The sequence below is a fragment of the Globicephala melas genome, chromosome 8, assembly GCF_963455315.2.
Source record: "Globicephala melas chromosome 8, mGloMel1.2, whole genome shotgun sequence".
Classification (NCBI taxonomy): Eukaryota; Metazoa; Chordata; class Mammalia; order Artiodactyla; family Delphinidae; genus Globicephala; species Globicephala melas.
In genome coordinates this window covers 47880229-47901799 of record NC_083321.1, presented here as the reverse complement: position 1 = coordinate 47901799, position 21571 = coordinate 47880229, and the positions used below count along the sequence as shown (strand labels likewise).

Below are 21571 nucleotides of genomic sequence, written 5' to 3'. Positions count from 1 at the left end.
TTTCTGAAGAACTGAGAATTCCTTCAGTTCTGAAGGTTGTGCTAACTATCTTGGAATGAGAGTAGAACACCTTCCTTTAGTATCCCTAACAGCTAAACCAAGTGACATTAAAATTTTCAATAGTTTATTTGAGCAACATCGATTTATATCGGGCAGTGCCTAACTGAAAATGGTTAGGAGCACTCCACTGTCAAAAGCTAGGGGCAGAGCTTTCATAGAGCAGAGGCTGAAGCAATGCAAGGACATTATTTGATTGGCTATAGCTTGAGTGGTTGCCTTATTTGGGAAAGCCTAGTTGGATGTTTGTGATTAGTTCTTAAATTTTGTTGTTTTGGATATAAGTGCATTTGTAATTGACTCTGGCGTAAGGTTTGGTTTGCTCATGTAGGCTACTAAAGCGTGAGAACCACCTCAGTTCAGCAGCCTCCTTGTTTAGTTACTTTGACGGTAACAGGATCAATACAAAAGCATACATTTAGTAGAGTACTCTCTTTGTTTACCTTGGTACCAAAAGTATAATTTGCCCCTTCAAAACTTCAAGCCTCTACTGGATCAGATGTGGATCTGACATATCCACGTGCGAGTTGGTATGAAGAAAGGGTTATTGTCACCCTAGTGTCCCTGTATGATCATAGCATTGGATGGGGAGTATAAAGATTAGAAAGAATGGGGGAGAACCAGATGAACAACTGGGGGCTACTTTCCCTCAGGAGAGTCTTTACTTTTTAGTCTTAGGCCTGTTCCTTTGAGATTAACAGGGGCAGAATGTGCTCACACATCAAGCTTCAACTTGCTAATGATTTTTTTCCCAGCTTTATTGAGATATAATTGATATATAACATTGGATAAGTTAAGGTGTGCAATGTGATGATTTGATAGAAGTGTATATTGTGAAGCCTTTACCACATTAATTAACACATCCTTTACCTCACACAATTACCATTTTGTTGTTACGGTAAGAACACTAAAGCTCTACGCTCACAGCAACCTTCAGGTATACAATATAGTATTATTACCTATAGTCATCATGCTCTACATTAGATCCCCAGAACTTACCTTACAGCTCAAAGTTGGTACCCTTTGACCAACATCTGCCATTTTCCCCAGCCTTCAGCCTCTGACAACCACTATTCTACTTTCTGTTTCTACGAGTAGCCAAGACGTGGAAACAACTTAACTGTCCATCAATCAATGAAAGGATAAAGAAAATATATACATATACAATGCATTGTTATTTAGCCATAAAAAACAAGGAAATTCTGCCATTTGTGACAAGATGGTTGGATCTTGAGGGCATTATGTTAAGTAAAATAAGCCAGAGAGAGAAAGGCAAATACTGTGTGTCTCAGTTATATATGGAATCTGAAAACATCAAAACTGCAGATGACTTTATACCTGAGTTCCTCTTCTCTTTATGCTCTGTGAGCAAAACTTGAGCATTACCCAGTACTTGAGACCTTGGCATTCCTCTCAGTACTAGAGTACTTTAATGCAATTACAAAATGCCATATCCCATCACTCCCAACCTTACTTTCCACACCCACCATTTATTTATTTCAAAAGTATTGCTGGATCAAATATGGCCCAGACCACAGACTAAGAGTTGTGGTACAGAAAAAGGTAAATAACACATGTACTAAGTCTTCAAGGAGCTCATAGTCTGGTGGTAGAGACATATCTTTGTCTTCTCATCCCTGAAAGTTTAATCTGCCACACCTATTCTTACACCATATACTAGCTTCATATGGGAACCTCTAAACTACAATTGTTATTCATAACCTTAGCTTTGATCCTTTATCCTCAATACCTGCCTCATATGCCATTAACTGTTTATTTGACCTTGTTGGCCTCAGACCTTTCTGCTTATCTGTTAATCTTCTCTGTCTCTGCCTTCACATTTGATGTTCTACACACTTGAAAAAAAAATTAGCCTCCTAATTGGTCTCACTGCCTGTAGTATCTCCCCTAATGCTCAAATCTGAGCATTTCACTACCCTACTTAAAACCTTCCATAGTACCACATTGTCTACACAACCATGTTCAAGCTATTTAACAAGGCATAAGTACTTCATGACCTGCTACTGCTGTCATCAAAACCTTACCTCTTGTCACGACCTACATTGTATCTTACACCCTGCAGCTCTTGACATACAGCATGTTTATCACCTAACTCCTCCTTAACCTTCAAATCTTGACTCATGTGGCATCTCCTCATAGAACCATTAGTTGTCCTTTCTTTCTTTTCCTTTTCACTGATTTGGTAATGGGTTCCTCCCATTACTGTTCCCATGAGAGCTCGTGAAAGCCCATATATCATTTACTAGCTGTATCACTGCTGCTACTGCTCAGGTAGATATAAAAGAGGTACTATATGCCAAAGTGGCCACATACATCCTTAATGGTATAGCAAAGAGTGGATATAATTCCCTTGATGCCACATGGGTCCCTCAAATACAATATGTCTCGAAAAAATTGTCTAAGCCTGTTCTTCCTCTATCACGATGAATGGTACTAGTTTCTCTGCAGTATATACTGTACTGGAGATCCAGAATTTCCCTATATCTTCTATACCTATCCTCCCCACCCCAACCCCACATCCCACTCACAACTAATCCAGGTTTTATCTAAACTTCCTCTTTAATTATCTCCTAAATTTGTCCCCTTTCTCCTGTCCTATTTCTGCTGCCTTCCCCCTAGTCCTTTATACCAGTCACGTCCTTGTTATTTCTTGACTTTATTTCAATAGGCTATTGCCTGGTCTTTTTCCCCCAACCTCAACTTCTTTCAATCTAATTTCCACTTGTTTCTTGAGTGAAATTTTATGTAGAAATTTGACTCCAAGAGCATTTGATTTGGGGGAGCACATACAAAATCCCTCAATAATGTGTCAAATGTGTATTTCCTTTTAACTCTCCTACAGTAATCCAGTCATTGCCTACTATTTTCCTTTTTCTAAACATGTTGTGGTATTCTCTAACTCTATGATTTGCACATACTCTTCCTTCTGTCAAAACTACACCTAGGAATTATTTATCTTTCACATTTCAATTTCTTGGTTATCACCTTCCAAAACTACCCATATTCCTACCGATATAGATTATTTACTGGTATTTCCATCTCTTCTTTTGACAATAGTTCTTATTTTAGGGTCTGCTTTAGCAACTAAATAGTAAACGTGTTATAATGGTTGCATAGATGCATGGATGGAGGGGAAAATTGAGAAAGGAATGATATGGGCAGACTAGATGAATTGCAAATGATAGGAATCAAATATAAAGAGAGCAAAATGTAAAAAGGAGTTGGGTGGAAATGATCAAGAGTAGAGAACTTAAATCAGTTACCAGAAAATCTGACAGAATTGGAATAATATGTAAGGAAAACAGACATTGAATATAGAAGAATTGGCAGACCCACAGAGACAAGATAAAATGTAAGGAAGTTAGAGTAAGAGCAAAGAAATTGGAACTTTTGTTGATAAAATGGATGATATTTGGGTAAAATAAATGTGCTATATTGACAAGAGATTCAATGAGAGAAGATAAGTATAATACAGAAAGGATATAATTAGGAATGGGAGATCATAAAAGCTGTAGGGAGGCTAGGCAGAGCATGAATGAATACAGAAACAAGCTATGAGTGGAGGAGATAAAGAAAGTCATATTGGTCTAAGTATCAGAATGGACCAGACATGAGAAATGCTGATAAGGGTTTGGGTTTTATTAGGTGTAGAGGGGACTAGGAAGATGGGTGTATTGGACAGAAAGAAAACATGGGAGACTTGACCGTTGAAGAGGAATGAAGCAGATAACAGAATCCACTTACTTTATTCAGATGTCTTTGACTCCGGGTCCTCCCAAGATGACCAGTTGGTGAGGAAAAGACTTAGAGAGTGTATATGAAAGAAAGTCGAAGCATCAAGACAAAGAAAGATGCTGCAGAGACTCCACCTTCTCTTCCTCCCATGATCAGAGAACACTGCCACACCAGGAAAGTTTCTTTTACCTTGTACCTCCCCTCTGTAGTCCCCATTTTGCCCTCCTCCTTCTGATGTTTTAGAGTAATTCTAAATCCAGAGCCCAAGAGACCACTAGAGATACAAGAAAAAAAAAGACTGGGGAAGAAGACAGGAAAAGGTGTGTTTGGGAAGTAGGAAATAGAAGTTTACATGAAGCAGAGGGTGTCTACCCCTACTACCTCGTAGCTTCTTCCCTTGCCTTCTCCTTCCTTCTTTCCATCCTGCCACATTCATGCTCAAAAGAAAGCCTTTGACTTTAGGCCAGGCCAATCTGGGCTTATATTCTGGCTCAATTATGTAATCTTAAGCAAGTTACTTAAGTTTTTTGAGCCTTAGATTCCTAACCTGTAAAATGGAAATAATATACCTCACAAAGTTGTTGAGAGGAATAAATGAAGTGATATGTATACAGTGCTTGGAACATGATAGGGTCTCAACAGTGCTACCCAGTTTCTTCATTTATCTCCTGAATCCATGTGGGTAACATCCCTTTAATTACATGATGTCATAGAAGAAGCACTGAATTGAAAGTTTCTGGGGTTTAGTTCCACGTTTGTAATTGATATTCTGTTTAATCAAGGATTTTGTTATATATCAGTTTATTTTCCATAAAATGATAATAACATATACTACAGATGTTTTGAGGATTAAATAAAACAAAATTTGTGAAAAGGTTTGGCACAATCTCAGTCCCTAGTAAGCAGTGTATGTAGAGGTTAATAACGTGGGCTCCACTGAACGTAAATTGATACAGCCACTATGGAGAACAGTATGGAGGTTCCTTAAAAAACTAAAAATAGAATTACCATATGACCCAGCAATCCCACTACTGGGCATATACCCTGAGAAAACCATAATTCAAAAAGACACATGCACCCCAATGTTCATTGCAACACTATTTACAATAGCCAGGTCGTGGAAGCAACTTAAATGTCCATCGACAGATGAGTGGATAAAGAAGATGTGGTACATATATACAATGGAATATTACTCAACCATAAAGAGGAACGAAATTGGGTCATTTGTAGACACACAGATGGACCGAGACTGTCATACAGAATGAAGTTAAGTCAGAAAGAGAAAAATATCATGTATTAACTCATACATGGAATCTAGAAAAATGGTACAGATGAACTGGTTTGCAAGGCAGAAATAGAGACACAGATGTAGAGAACAAACGTGTGGACACCAAGTGGGGGAAAGTGGGGGGTGGGATGAATTGGGAGATTGGGATTAACATATACACACTAATATTACACTAATATGTATAGAATAGATAACAAATGAGAACCTGCTGTATAGCACAGGGAACTCCACTGTACAGTAGAAACTAACACAACATTGTAAAACAACTATACCCCAATAAAAAAAACATTAAAAAATTGTGTACATATTTAATTGACAGAAGTAAACAATTAAAAAGAAAAAGCTCTATAATAACCCTCAAATATATAATTGAAAGTGAAAAAACACTACTCTGAAAATTAATAGAGACAACATTTACACGAATGCTGAAATTATAATAGCTTCACAAGTGTGTGTGCATGTGTGTGTAGCACAGGCTGGGCTTCCTGTGTTGGGAGACAGCAGTCCCCAGTCATCTCCCATTTCTGCACATCTTCTAAAAGTTTTTGTTCTGAACTATCTATTCCAGGATGTTTAAACAACCCGATTAAAAAATGGGCAGGGCATCCCTGGTGGCGCAGTGGTTGGGAGTCCGCCTGCTGATGCAGGGCGCACGGGTTCGTGCCCCGGTCCGAGAGGATCCCGCATGCCGTGGAGCGGCTAGGCCCGTGGGCCGTGGCCTCTGGGCCTGCGCGTACGGAGCCTGTGCTCCGCAACGGGAAAGGCCGCAACAGTGAGAGGTCCGCGTACCGCAAAAAAAAAAAAATTGGGCAGAAGAACTGAATAGACACTTCTCCAAAGAAAAAAATGTAGATGGCCAACAGGCACATGAAAAGATGCTCAACATCGTTAATCATCAGGGAAATGAAAACCAAAACCACAGTGAGATATCATCTCACACCTTTCAGAATGGCTATCATCAAAAAGAATGCAAATACACATGTTGGCAAAGATGTGGAGAAATGGGAACACTTGTACACTGTTGGTGGGAATGTAAATTGGTGTAGCCACTGAGGAAAGTATGGAGGTGTCTCAAAAAACTGAAAATAGAACTACCATATGACCCAGTATTTCCATTCCTGGGTATATATCCGAAAAAAACCCAAAAATACTAATTTTAAAAGATACATGCACCCCAGTGTTCATAGCAGCATTATTTAAAATTGCCAAGATATTGAAGCAACCTAAGTGTTCATCAACAGATTAATGGATAAAGATAAAGAAGATGTGGTATTTATATACAATAGAATAGTACATATCCAAAGATTGCATAAAATTTTTTTCAAGTTTTTAAAAGGAAAAAAAATTAAAATAATGTGGGCTCCACCATCACGCTGCTTGTGTTCAACTATGAGACTTGAAAAAATTATTTAACGTCTCTGTGCCTCTGTTTTCTTCTCTGTGAAATGGGAATAATTCTAATATCCATCTCACAGAATTGTGAAGATTAAATAAATATATGGATGGAAGTTTCTTAGAACAGCACCTGGAGCACAGTTTTCCTCAAAAAATGTTAACTAGTGTTCAAGAAATATTTGTTGAATCTGAGTCTGTTGAAACTGGAGTGGAATTATCAGTGGGAACACTGGAGATTAAGAGAAGGTTCTTTGAGATTCTGAGTTTAAGAGATTCTCATCAGTAACTGGGAGGAAGCTGTTCCTAAAGTTTGAATAATCGGAACAAAATGAGTGTGACTGGGCAGTTTTCATTGTCTGGATTAGTGTGCTGTCCATAAGCCTCACTGACCCCATGATAAGAACAAAACTCAGTTCTCCAGGAACAGAAAAAAATATTGAGATAGTCAAGAGGAAGTTACCATAAAAAAATGATGTAGCAGTGAAGAGGGGCAGAACATAAAATATCTACAAATGCTCTTAAAAACCTGATTTTGAGTGAAATACTGCGCCATAGACATTGTAGTAAACCCTATTTTGTTTGTTTGTTTTTGTTGTTTTTATTCATTTATTTATTTGCCTGCACTGGCTGTTAGTTGTGGCACATGAGATCTTCGTTGCCTCATGTGAGATCTTTAGTTGCAGCATGCGAGATCTAGTTCCCCGACCAGGGATTGAACCTGGGCCCCCTGCATTGGGAGCGCTGAGTCTTAACTGCTGGACCACAAGGGAAGTCCCATATACCCTATTTTGAACAAAGGAAAATATGTATGTGCATAAATATTATTGCCATACTATGCTGTTAGTTGAAAAACGATCAAACCCAGCAGCTGTTTGAATTAGCATTGATTTGGTTGATGTGGTAGTATTGTTTAAATGAGGAATATTTGCACACCTCATTTAGATTTCGAGGTTGTTGTCAGTTTGCCTTTGGTGATTATTATCAGCCAACCGACCACACCAATAGGCTAAATTTAAAAAACTATAATCATTCAATATATACACTGTTAAATCCATTTGATAAACACTCATGAGGATAAAGGGGATATGTCCTTAAGATAAAAAAAAATACAGGTTTAAATTTCTTTATCCAAAAAAAAATGGGGCACTTGAATTTTTCAGGTTTTAGAAAGGTAATATGCTGCATACACCGTACGTTTCCTATCACCTCCAGAGAGTTCTGAAGCAGTATTCTATAATCAAATGCATCAATATCTCTATAGCAAAATAATGTATGACTATACAATGTAGAATAAATAAAGATTATAAATAATCAGTTCACAACAGATTTTTCATCCAATGTGTTAAGACCCCAAACTTAGGAAAAAATGCTGTTTCCAAAGCTGCTTGGATTTTTGAATCCCAGCTAAGGGCTTATGGAATACATACCTATTTATAACCAAATGCATATGCCAAGGGAAAAAATACTAGATATGTTCTTATTAAAACAGAAGATGGCAAAAATATTCTTTATCCCCATTATCTCATGTTGCTTTGGTACTTTTTGTCAATAAGATACAACCTGAAAAAAGTGAATAATATTTAAAAGGTAGATGCAAAATATTATTTGCATATATGATTATACTCAAGAAAAATAAGAGTACTAAACTAAAAACTACTCAGTAGTTATAAGAAATACTATAGAAAGATTCCATGTACCCTTTGCCCAGTTTCCCACATAGTAACATGTTGTGAAACTATAGTACATTATCACAAACACGGTATTCACATGGTAATAGGCCGGATACAGAATATCTTCATCACAAGAGTCCTCATTTTGCCCTTCTACAGGCAGACCCGTTTCTCTCCTGCCCATATCCTTTCCTTAAGCCCTGTTAACTACTATCTGTTCTCCATTTCTATAATTTGTCATTTCAGAAATGTTCTATAAATGGATTCATACATTATATAATCACTTGAAATGGGCTTTTTTTCTTAGTATGATTCTCTGAAGATTCATTTCAGTTTGTTGTGTGTATCAATAGTTCTTTTTTTTTTTTTTTTTTGTATTGCTGAGTAATGCTACATGCTGGATGTACTTAGTTTGTTTAAACATACGCCAGCTGAAGAACGTCTGGGTTGTTTCCAGTTTATGCTGTTATGAATAAAGCTGCTATAAACATTTATGTAGAAGTTTTCATGTGGCAAAAAAAATCTTGCTCTGATTTTGAGATAAACTGCATTAAACTTGTATATCAATTTAGGGAGAATTGACATCATTACTACTTCAACATTCCAATCCATGAACACAGTATGTTTCTCCTTTTATTTAGATCTTCATTCATTTTCTTCGTCAGCATTGTGTATTTTTCAGCACGCAAGTCTTGTAAATATATTTTTAGATGTACACCAACTAAATATTGTGTTATTAATTTCAGTGTCTTTGTGTTCATTGCAACTGCATAGAATTACACTTGATTTTTATATATGTTTATTTTGTATCCTGTGATCTTTCTGAACCCACTGTTAGTTCTAGACTTTTTTGTTGATTCTGAGTTCTGATTCTCCACTAGGCATCTTCTGACACAAAGTAAGCATTAAAGAGACAGGCGCCTTATTACTGCTCAATGGGTGTGGAAGTCTAGGCTCTCCACTGACACCTGGTGGCAGTGGGGGTGAAATTCCTGGCTCCCACCCAGCCTGGTGAGGGTGGAAGTCTAGGCTCCCCTGGATTTAACCACAGTTTTTCCTATTGTGTTTGGATGAAGTAGAGTGGTTATCATCTAAAACATTTCTGTCTTGCTAGGTTGCCCCCTTTCTGGGTCATCTGGCTATAGAGAGCACATTTTGGTTTGGGATTTTTTGTTCGTACATGTTAGATCTTCAGATTTCTGACTTCTCCAATAACAGGCCTAGGATATATGAAGCCAAAAACAAACCCAGGGAACCCACTACCTTTTCATTCCTTGGTCCACAATGTTCCTACCTACTCGCCTTCTTTTTTCTACCTTTCAGAGTCTTATGTTTGTTTTATATATAATATCCAGGGCTTTTTAGTTGTGCTTGGTGGAATCAGTAAAAATGGGCAATCAACTTTTATAGCGAAAATAATAACAATGTGTTGTGTAATTCATAGAGAATGTATGAGTAAAATGTATGACAAAATGTATGTATGACAAAAGAAAGAGATGTAAATGGAAGTTCACTTTTATAAAATGTTACATTATACATGAACAGTTATGTTTCTTCAGGGTAGATTGCTACATGTTAAGGATGCATATGGTAAACCCTAGAGCAAACACATAAACAAAGAAACAAATAATTTATAGCCATAGGTGAAATAACAAAAGAGAAGAAAAAAATTGGCAGACACACACCCAACTATATCAAAATTTCTAAGTTTAATCTATTTTAACAGAACTTGAATTTTATACTGAAAAATTTTCACAATAATAAGCAATTACTTGAATGTAATTAGGGAATCATTATATAGTGATCTTTATGTCTACAAAATTTACTTTGTGGGTTATTGATGATAAATGAATAGTATTACTTTATGACACCTATCATGACAAAAAATACTTGTAGATTAAAATATTTCCCATATTTAGAATAAATATTTAACAGAAGTAGACTAAATATTCCTATTAAGAGACAGAGATTGTTACTGTAGATTAGAGCAAGAAAGCAAGCAAGAAAGGAAGGAAGAAAGAAAGAAAGGAAGGAAGGGAGGAAGAAAGAAAGAAAGAAAGAAGGAAAGCTAGGAGCAGCTGAGACAAAATCTTGCCATAAACCCCACCCTCAGCACTGTGACCACAGTTGGGAGGGAACTCACAACCCCAAGTTTCTCCCTGAGGAGTGAAGGGTTTTAACTCCACACCAGGCATCCCATTTTAAGACCTGCACCTGAGAGACAAGCCCCCAGAACACGTAGCTTCAAAAGCCAACAGGGCGGGCTTCCCTGGTGACGCAGTGATTGAGAGTCCGCCTGCCGATGCAGGGGGCACGGGTTCGTGCCCCGGTCCGGGAAGATCCCACATGCCGTGGAGCGGCTGGGCCCGTGAGCCATGGCCGCTGAGCCTGCGCGTCCGGAGCCTGTGCTCCGCAACGGGAGAGACCACAACAGTGAGAGGCCCGCATACCACAAAAAAAAAAAAAAAAAAAAGCCAACAGGGCTGTATCCATGAGACCCACAAGGCTATAGCAATCTGAGAAACAGTTCTTCAAAGGTCCATGCAGCCTCACCCACCCCACAGCCCCAAGGCCCAGGAAAAGGGCCCTGAAAAGAGCTCAGAGGCACTGAGGCAGCTGAAAAGTGCTCAGGCTCTCTGTGAAGTAGGCCTATTTGCTTGTCTTAAAACATTAGCCTGAGGGGCAAGTGTGTAATTTAACACACATCTCTCTCCAAAGAGGAGGCCAGCGCGTGCCATCTTTGCACTCTCCCTCTGCCTCACTCCAGCTCACAGGTATCTCTTGAGAAGGAGCTTATGTACTTGTCTGGTACCCTGATTTTTGAGGGTTGTCACCCAGAGGACACCTCTTGGTCACCTGGTTCTGGTGGCCAGCAAGGCTTATGCTCTATGATTTTTGAGGGTTGTCACCCAGAGGACACCTCTTGGTCACCTGGTTCTGGTGGCCAGCAAGGCTTAATGCTCTAAGGTCTGCAGTAAACAGAGAAGGAGTTCTTAACTGGCTACCTCCCAAGGCACAGCAGAAAGGCAATAGACTAATGTGCCCAGTCTTTCTGTAAAAGAAGCCTGTTAGCTTATCTTCATGGACGCAGCCTGACGGGCAGGCTTCCTATTAAACACACATCTAAAGGCCCACTGTAATCCTCTTCAGAGACCTCAGACAGTAGGATCTATCTTTGAGCTCTCCCTCTGCTGCACTCCAGATCACCAGTATCTCGCAGAAAGGAGTGCGCATGTCTAGTGCCCTGGTTTTTGTGACTGATGCCCGGGGGATACCCCTTGATTACCTGGTGGCCCGTGGGGCTTAGGTTCATGGGTCCCATTGGACTGTAACAAACAAAGAAGCAGTTCTTAATCAGCTACACCTCAGGGCACAGCAAAGAGTCAACAGACTAAGGCACCCAGTCTTTCTTTGGAAGAAGCGTATTAGCTTATCTTAAGGCTTTGAACTGAAGGGCAGGCTTCTAATTAAAAACACTTCTAAGGGCCAACGGTGATCCTCTTCAGAGACCTTGGAGGGCAGGCACTATCTTCACACTCTCCATCCACCACACTCCAGGTCACCAGTATCTCCCAGAAAGGAGTCTCTGCCCATGTCTGTTGCCCCAGGTGCTGTGGCTGCCACCTAGGGAAAGCCCCTGGATTGCCTGGCTCTGCTGGCCAGTAGTTCTTATGTTCATGGATCCCTAGGACTATAAAAAATGGAGAAACATTTCTTAACTGGCTACTGCCCCCTGGGGCACAGTACAGAGGCAGCAGACTGAAATGCACCCCTGTCTTTCTGGGAAAGAGGACAATAAGCTTATCTTCATAGCTGTGGCTTAGGGGGTAGGCTTCTAATTAAACACATGTTGAAGGGCTGACTACAGTCCTCTCCAGAGATTGGGGAATCTAGCAGGTGTCATCTTTGCCTTCTCCCTCTGCTCCTCCTGCAGGCCATCAGTGTCTCTGAGAAAACTTGTATACACATCTGGTACACTGACATTTGTGACTGCCACCCAGAGGATACATCCCTTGATAGCCTGGCTCTGGTGGCCAGTGAGACACGTGTTCATGGGTTCAGTGGGATGGTAGTAAACAAAAAGCAGTTCTGAACTGGTTATCACTCCAAAACTCAACGCAGAGGGAGCAGATAGAAATGTTCATCTCCCAGTCTTCTTCTGAAAGATGTATATTTGAATACTTTAAAAGTAGCTGCCTACAGGTCTGACTTCCAATTAACCTGAATCTAGGTGCTAATAGGGATTCTCCCCTTTGGGACACTGATGGCTCTTGGCATACCCTCAACTACTGGGAGCCCACTAACAATAAAGTAGGTTGCTTGGACAATCACAAGGGTTTGAGAGACAGCCAAGAGCTAGAGCAGCATTGAACAATAAGTTTTATCTCCTATATGATGCCACTCCTTCAGACTGAGCGAGGTGGCTGTTTTATCTAATGTATAAAACCCCACACAGAGCCAAGGAAAATGAAGAAAAAGCGGGATATGTTCCAAATGAAGAGCAAGATAAAACCTCAGAAAAAAAGACCTTATGAAATGGAGATAAGTTATTTACCTGATAAAATGTAAAATAATAGTCATAAAGATGCTCACTGGGCTCAGGAGAACAATGGCTGAACAAAGTGAGAATTTAAACAAAGAGAAAAAGAATTTTTAAAGTAGCAAACAGAAGTCACAGAACTGAAGAATACGTTAACTGAAGTGAAAATTATACTAAAGGGTCTCAAAAACAGACTGGATGAAATGTAAGAAAGGATCAGTGAACTCAAAGATAGGTTAGTGGAATTCAGTCAGAGCAGCAAAAAGAAAAGAGAATGAAAAGGAATGGAGATAGCTTAAGGAACTTAAAGGGCACATCAAGCAGAGTAACATTTGGATTATAGGAATCTCCCCAGAGATGAATGTAATAAGAGACAAAGAAGGTCATCACATAATGATAAAGGGCTCAATCCAACAATATTTGTAAATATTTATGCGCCCAGCTAGGAATACCAAAATATATAAAGCAAAAGTTAAAAGACCTTAAGAGAGAAATCAACAGCTATACAATAATAGTAGGGGACTTTAATATCCCAACTTCATCAATGGATAGATCACTCAGATAGAAAATCAATAAGGGAACATTGGCTTTAAATAACATCATAGACTGGATAGACTTAACACACACATAGAGAACATTCCATCGAAAAACAACAAAATACACATTCTTCTCAAGTGCACATGTAACATGCTCAAGGATACTTCATATGTTAGGGCACAAAACAAGTCTTAATAAATATAAGAATATTGAAATTATATCAAGCATCTTTGCTGACCACAGTAGTATGAAACTAGAAACCAGTTACAAGAAGAAAACTGGAAAATTCACAAATATATGGAGATTAAACACCATGCTACTGAACAACCAATGGATCAAAAAAATATATAAAGAAAAAATTTTAAGAAATACCTTGAGACAAATGGAAATGGAAATACACATAAAAAAACTTATAGAATGCAGCAAAAGAATTTCCAAGTGGGAAGTTCATAGCAATAAATGGCTATAATAAGAAACAAGAAAGGTCTCAAATAAACAGCCTAACTTTGAACCTCAAGGAACTAGAAAAAGAAGAACAAATGAAGCCCAAAGTTAGTAGAAGGAGGGAAATAACAAAGATCAGAGTGGAAATAAGTGAAATAGAGGCAAAAAGATAATACAAAAGATCAAAGAAACTAAGAGCTTGTTTCTTGAAAAGAAATACTAAATTGGCAAATCTTTAGCTAGACTCCCCAAGAAAAAAAAAAGAGGACTCAAAATCAGAAATGAAAGGGGAGATGTTACAACTGATACTACAGAAATACAAAGGCTCGTAAGGGATTACTACAAGCACTCATATGCCAACAAATTGGACAAATGGGTGGAAGAAGAAATGGATAAATTTTCAGAAACATACAGTCTACCAAGACTGATTCATGAAGCTATAGAAACTCTGAACAGGCCAATTACCAGCTAGGAGATTGAATCAGTAATCAAAAACCTCCAAAACCAAAAGTCGAGGACTAGATGGCTTCACTGGTGAATTCTACCAAACATTTAAAAAAGAATCAGGGCTTCCCTGGTGGCGCAGTGGTTGAGAGTCCGCCTGCCAATGCGGGGGCATGGGTTCGTGCCCCAGCCCGGGAAGATCCCACATGCCGCGGAGCGGCTGGGCCCGTGAGCCATGGCCGCTGAACCTGAGCGTCCGGAGCCTGTGCTCTGAAAGGGGAGAGGCCACAGCAGTGAAAGGCCCGCGTACCGCAAAAAAAAAAAAAAAAAAAAAGAATCAATACCAATCCTTCACAACCGTTTACAAAATATATGCAGAGGGAATACTTCCCAACTCATGTGAGGTCAGTCTTACCCTGACACTGAAACCAGGAAAAACAATGTTTGTGAATAAGGACAAGAGAGGTAAAAATTGACTGTACAGGTAAGAAGAAGTCAGACCATTCAGAACTTCTTTTTGACCATGTGATAGATTTTAGATATTAATCTAAATGCAGTGGACCACCACTGAAAAATATTAAGCAAGGGACAATTAAAAAAAAAAGATAACTATGTCTACTGGGTAGATAATTTATTGTTAAGTGGCAAGAATGTAAAGAGAGACTGGTATAGGAATGGCAGAAGATCAGGGAAAAGCTGATGATGGTTTAGGATTGAAAAGGTGTCAAGGCCTATACTCATATTTCTTGCATGAGCAATCATGTTGAGAGAGATACCTTTCACTGAAATGGTAAAGTAAGGGGGACAAGCATATATGGCTGTAGAGGCATGGCTGTGAGAGAGGTCAAGAATTTAGTTTCCAGTTTCTCAAAGAGAATACAATATAGTGTGTGTTTAAAGTAATATAATAAATACTGAAAGATTCGGTAAAACTGCAGTAACGGTTACTGAACCCAGCTCAATCCAAGCGTAAGAACTTTCAGGCCAGTGGGGAGCAGACATATAAACATTAGGACAGTAGGTAATAATACATGCATAATGGTTAGAAGTAGTAGCAAAGTAAGAAGTATAAGAAGGAATGGGAGCCAAGGTTTAAGATTGTATGTGAGATAGGCATTCCAAGACAAATAAGTAGTAAGTGCAAAGGGTACAGAAGTAAGTCTTCTTAATGTGTAAAAGTGTAAACTCTGAAGCCAAAATGCCTGGGTTGTAATCCTGACTCTCTTCCTGAGTAGCTGTAAGACACTGGACAAATAACACAGCATATGTTGACTCCGTGTCATCTATAAAATACAGATAATCACAGCACCTATTTCATAGCACTGCTGTGAGGTTTAAATGAATTAATATATGTAAAACACTGTTGGACACTTAAGAAGCACTATGGAAATGTTCATTATGCTGATATAATCATGATAATGACAATGGTGATAGCAGTGGTAATAATGATGAAAATAACACGGGAGAGATGTCTGGAGGAGATGAGGGTGGGGAGATAGGCAGGGGCCAAATATTCAAGAGTCTTCTATGCTAGGACTCTGAAACTTACTGTGAACTCTCTTCATTAAAAAGTTTTAAGCATGAAGTAACAATCAGCTATGTGTTTGGAAAGACTTTCCTGGTAGTATTGTGGAGAATGGGTGGCTAGGGGACAAAGCCTGTGGGACGGAGACCAGTCAAAAGGCTTATACAATTGTCCATGAGCCATAAACTCAGGGCAACACAAAATTACTTCTTAATCTCAGAACTTGAAGTCCTCCATCAAAATGGGTCAGCAGAGGAAGCAGTAAGCAGACCTGACTGGTAAGAGGAAACTCACTGCTTCCCTGGATCCCACCCACTCCTGTAAGCCTGCAGGCCAGTGAGGACTTGAGCTTCAAAGCTGGGCTGCTTGCCAGCAGGAGTTCATTAAGTGTGGCTCTGCAGCCTGAGTTCATTAGCCCTCTCCCCAGATCTGATCCTGTCTGTTCACCTAAGCTCTCCCTCCAGGCCCCAGGAGGAGGCCACCGGGAGCCTCCCTCCACTGTGTTCCCTGAACAGCAGTGTGTCTCATTAACAGCTTTTTAATGAGGTCATGGTCTGTGACTGCTCATTAATAGGCTGGTTAGTCTGCAACCCCAGGGGTGGAAGAGACTGAGGATAGAAGCCAGGGGGAACAGAGCTCAGCCCAGCTAGAGCTGAGGAGAGGGAGAGAGAACCAACTCCCTTTAGGGAGAGATTGAGCCCTGTACTCTTGGGTCTCCAGGGTCCCTTCCAGCTCTCAGTGACTATGACTCTGCAGATTGAGGTCTGCAGGGACCAGGGACAGGGGTGGGAGGAATTTCAACAGAGTCCAGTGACCCCAGGCTTGGACCAGCTCTTGGTCTAGAGAGACTCTTGAGGAAATCAAGTACTCTTCAGGTTTTCTTTGATGCTTGTGTAAAGGGAATTTCGCTCTTGAAACTTTTTATCATCTTGCCTTCCATAATCATGGATTCCTTTGCTACCCGCTACATGCCCAAGGGCAGATTCTTTGTGCTGTTTTCCAAGTCCTTTTAAACTATACTGGTCCTAGGAGTTCAATTGTTGGCCCTCTTCTCTCTTCCTTGTGTACTATCTCTTAGAGATCCCACCATTGCCAGGGTTTCAACAAATCACTACTGTGAGATGAAACTTCGGTATTGGCATATATCTCCCACCAGGATTATTACTAGTGCCTCCTAATTGGTCTCCCAGCCTCCAGTCATACTGAAGACTTTCATATACACCCCATTCTCATTCATCCTTCTCACTGTCTCAAGAGTTCTTTCTAAATACATATGTGATGGCCTGTCATAATCATGCTTTAAATCTTTACAATTCATCCTCATCTTCACAATGAAACTGTGTTCTTAGCATGTCATACAAGCCCATGTATAGTCCAGCTCAAGCTTATCTTTCCAATCTCGTTCTTTCCATACCCCAACCCTGCAGTTGAATGCATAGTCAACAACTGTCACACTGATCTATCTTCTTTCCCCATATACCAAGCATTTCTAGTTTCTCTAAGCATAGTCTTTTTTTTTATCCTCCTCAACAATTTAGAGTCTGAAAAACCTGGATTCAAATCTTGTGTCTGGTACTTAACAGCTATGCAAGTTCATAAAAATAACTCTAGGGCTTCCCTGGTGGCGCAGTGGTTGAGAGTCCGCCTGCCAATGCAGGGGACGTGGGTTCGTGCCCCGGTCCGGGAGGTTCCCACGTGCCCTGGAGCGGCTGGGCCCGTGAGCCATGGCCGCTGAGCCTGCGCATCCGGAGCCTGTGCTCCGCAGCGGGAGAGGCCACAACAGTGAGAGGCCCGCGTACCGCAAAATAAAAATATATATATATATATATAAAAAACTCTAAATGTCTATCCTTATATTTCATAATCTGTACATGGGATATAATATAATTATATAGCACATTCATAACCAAAATTAATACATAATAATATATAATAAAATTAAAATTACATGAGCCAACCACTTCCACTCATGGAGCTGTATGATCTTTCTGTAGTATCTTTCAATTGAAAGGGGGGGATTGGTTATGTAGAATTCTCAAGGATGTTTGCTGTAATTGTAACATGAGAAATCTACTTAAATTCTGTCTCCTCCCAGGAAGCAGGGTGAATTAAGTAACTAACATTTATTGACAGAAAAATATGTTACATATTTTTAAATAAAGTATTAATTATTCCTCATGGGTTTCATCACAATTTTTAAAATAGGTACTTGTTTCAAAAAAGCAAGTAACTTGTTTAATTGTCACAGCAATTTAAGTGTCAGAGCAAGAATATTAATCTAGGTATGAATCCCAAATATCATGTACTTTAAGATTGGGATTGACATATGTACACTAATATGTATAAAATGGATAACTAATAAGAACCTGCTGTATAAAAAAATAAATTCAGAAAATTCAAAAAAATAAAATAAAAATATTGCATATTCCTTCTTCTAAAATACAGAGGTAGAAGCTCAAAAGAAGTTGTATGAAATAAGTAAATAAAATAATGTTTTACACAGAGATTAAAAGAGCTCTTAGGAGAGTGAAAATTAGCAAAGAAAACAAAACACAACAAAAAACAATGTTGAGATCAACTTCAGTGGAAATTATCTGATCTATTGTGTGATGAGCTATTTCTTTGGGAGAACTAAAAGTACTTATAAAATTACTTTTATTTTCTGAATGAAGAAGATACCTGGCACAGAGTAAGTGTTCAATAAATGGTAGAAATTATTATTAACCTGTTGTATCTTTACACAATTTTTTGTCTAAAATTCCTCCCTCTCACCACCTCCTCCCCGTGCTAAGTTAATTTATACTTATCTTTCAAGATTCAGCTCTAATTTTATTCTTTGGAATACAATTCTAAATGTTTTTCTGCTAGAAACACTTCTAATTCCCCTAGACAAAGCTGAGGTCACTTGCCTTTGTCATACATATCTTGGTCTTATATTACTACTAAAGCATTTAAGATAATGTAATTAATTGTATTTTACATGCATATCTATCAGGTGAGTATAAGGACAACCTCTCATTGTGTTCAAATTCCTTTGCCTGGCACTCACTAATACTCAATAAATGTCGAAATGAATGATTAAGTCCCAGATCATTACCTCTAGCAGTGATTTCTCACCCAAACGTGTTTCGTGTTTCCACGTGCCTCCAAGACATTTCTGCTTAGGCAGCAAGGTATCTATCTAGCACAATGCTCTCAAACTAATGTATGAAATAAACTTTTATGAAGGATGCTTCCTTCTCCCTAATAACAGTGACAATAAACACAGCAAAGATATTTTCCACTAATTTTCTCCCCCAAATGATCTTTTGCTTGTAAATGTTTTCCTCAAAAGCCCCCCAAATTTTAACCCCCAAAGCCCACCAGAATTGTTATCCAAAATGTCCACAAAAAGATGTAAACATGACTATCCCTTTACTAGTAAACATACGTTGTTTGTGAGGGTTTATTTCCATACACTGATATAAACAAGCCACCCGAAAGTGATAACTATCTGCTGTACTCCAAAGTTTTAAACAATTTACGTTACCCGTAACGTAACGTATGAGGACACTTTGAGTACCAACAATCAAAGATGAATGATGCACCCATGAGTTCATAGAAAGAGAAAGAGGTGCACTTGAGCACTCAGGCACCCTACTCAGCATAAAAGTCCAAACCATGCAGAACATGGATCAAGGATCGGAGCTTGTTGAAAGCGTGCTGAGCCGGTTAGCGGAGGGTTACCTACAGATGGTAAGTCAACTCCAACCCGTGTGGTATGCCTACATGATGAAATTCTGAACTCATGGTTACTTTGAATAAAACACAAACTCATTCTCCAGTCACTACATCTAGTCAATGTTTTTCTTATTATTTACCCTTCTTTTTCATTTAATTTTTCATTGATTTATTTTTACATTCCATCAGGGAACATGTATATACTGAGTTCTGAGAGTACGATGGTGAACATACGTGCTGCTGTTTAGTTAGCGCTCATCCAACTAAATGGGTCAGAGAAGTAAACAGATGATTATGAAATTAAAACATCATTCAAGGTACTTTACTCTGCTCTAATGCTACAACTTGATAATCGGTATCATAGGAGTATACAACCAGTCTTCAACTCCTGCAGATTCTTACTTGGCAACACTTTTTATTCATCCCTGTTAATTCCCATTGCCACTGCCATTGCCGTTGACTTGTTACTTATTCCTCTTTTTGATTCCCCCTTTTGTTGCCATATTCTTTCACTTGATCAGTGAACATTTACACACTGAATCTTGAAGGTACAACAAAAAATGAACAAGGTGCTGCCCTCTAAGAGCTCCTATGCAAAGTGCTTTACTGTGTAATAATTCTACACTTTGATAAGTGCTATCATGGAACTATTCAACCAGTCTCTAAATCCTGCTAATTCTTCCTTGGCAAAATTCTTCCACATCCTTTGTTTCAATTCTCATTTACATTGCCACTGCCATTGGCCTAGCCAGGCCATTGTTCCTGAATTATTACTATATAAGCTTCCTCACTATTCTCATGACTTGCATTCTTTCTTCCCAATCGTCCTTTACACTCACTGCTAAGTACTGATTTACAGAATCCCTCAATTAAGAGAGGATTAAACAAAGAATTCACAAATAAATATATAATTATACAATGCTACCACTGCTATGAAGTAAACTAATAAAATTCTCTGAAGAAGAATAAATGGGACTCCTAATACAAGGAGGTCAGGGAACTCTTTTCTGAGGAAGTAACAACAGAAAATCAGAAAGTGGTATCAGAAAATTGAGTAGGAGTTAACCAGGTGAAAATTAGGAGGAAAAACATTAGAATCAAATGAATTAACCTATGCAAAGATCCTAATGCAGGAAAGTTTAGTGAATTAGTGGAAAAAAAGGAAGCCAATCTGACGAACATTAAGTGTAATTGCAGAAACGGTGATGATAGCAGTAATCAAAGTGATGTGGTCATCTTACAGTCAACTGGAATGCCCCTTCCTCTCCCTGATGGAAACCTTCAAGTCTCAAGTCAAACAGTACTTTGATGAAACCTGCTTTGTATGACATACACCAAGGCTTGGAATGTTTTCTATATTTAATCGCATTTCCTTTTCACAACAAGTATTGGGACGTGGAGTAATTTTAATATCTTTCTCTAGGTCATAAGGCTAAAAATTAATAGGGGAGGAACCAGAATAAAAGTGTTGTTTTGTTTCAAGTGTCTTTTATTTTTATTAAAAATTTAATAAATGTGCATAAAATTAATTAAGTACAAAATAATATACAATCAAAATATCTCCCTCTCAGGGTTGACCTCTGTTCTTCCCCACTTTCCTTGCCCAAATGCAACAACTATTATCAATTCTTTGTGTATCTTTTGAGAAATTTACCGTTTACATATTTTATATGTAGGTTTATAATATTTATTTCTATTAAATAGATGTAATTTGTGTAATGTGTATACAATCTCCTTCACCCTGCTTTTTTTCAAATAAAAATTTATCTTGGAGTTTATCCCACATTAATATATTCACAGTTACATAGTATTGCCATGGAAAACCTACAATTTTTAATCAGTTGCCTATTGATGGAATTAAGACAATTTTTACAATATTTTACTGTTAGAAATTGTACTATAATAAGAAACAGTATAACCTTTCCTGTGTCTAAAATTGTATGACTCTTAAAACCTGAATCACTAGCTCTATCCTGTACTGCTCTCTAGGCTTCTCAAAAGCCAGTAGCCTCAAATCACTTGATCAACCTTTGGACGAGGGTTTATATCTTCTGCTTGTACAACTTCCTTAACAATGACCAGCCTACTATTAACAAAAAGACAAAAAGATCCTGTAATAAAGGAAGTCTATTTAATTGAGCCCTTTCTTTCAGCAGTTTTCTATTTCTTCCATCCTGGATTTTGTGTATAGCAAC

At 38.7% G+C, this 21571-nt stretch overlaps 1 protein-coding gene across 4 annotated transcripts in view; it reads left to right on the top strand.

The window, feature by feature from the left end:
* ZNF215 (zinc finger protein 215) overlaps positions 1–21571 on the top strand; it is a 149249-nt gene that overhangs the window by 91067 nt on the left and 36611 nt on the right. The gene's annotated exons all lie outside the window — the stretch shown is intronic.